The sequence below is a fragment of the Rhipicephalus microplus genome, unplaced genomic scaffold, assembly GCF_043290135.1.
Source record: "Rhipicephalus microplus isolate Deutch F79 unplaced genomic scaffold, USDA_Rmic scaffold_156, whole genome shotgun sequence".
NCBI classification, from domain to species: Eukaryota; Metazoa; Arthropoda; class Arachnida; order Ixodida; family Ixodidae; genus Rhipicephalus; species Rhipicephalus microplus.
Window position 1 is genome coordinate 305001 of NW_027464727.1, and position 341 is coordinate 305341.

At 59.5% G+C, this 341-nt stretch overlaps 1 non-coding gene across 1 annotated transcript; it reads right to left on the reverse strand.

Moving 5' to 3' along the window:
- Positions 1 to 188: 188 nt before the first annotated feature.
- LOC142791262 (5.8S ribosomal RNA) lies at positions 189 to 341 on the reverse strand. The gene has a single exon (XR_012890113.1). It is a non-coding gene; the product is annotated as a 5.8S ribosomal RNA (ribosomal RNA).

The following is a 341-nucleotide window of genomic DNA, read 5'->3' on the forward strand; positions in this document are numbered from 1 at the left end:
TCAATGCAGTCGGTCGCCCCCGTTTCGGTTGGGCTCTGGCACGACGGTCGCCACCGTCTCGCCCTTGAGTGGCCGCTGTTGGCGCTCGCTGTGAGGTGTTCAGCGTGCTGTCCGTGTTGCCGACGCGGTCAAAACGAGTCGACGGCTCACGTTCCCTTGTGCGCCGAAGGCTCTCTTGATATGTGATCCGACCCTCAGACAGACGAAGCCAAGGGAAGACCCAAGGCCGCAATGTGCGTTCAAAGAATCAGTGCTCAGTGTGTCCTGCAATTCACACCAAGTCTCGCAGCTGGCTGCGTTCTTCATCGACCCGAGAACCGAGTGATCCACCGCTTAGAGTC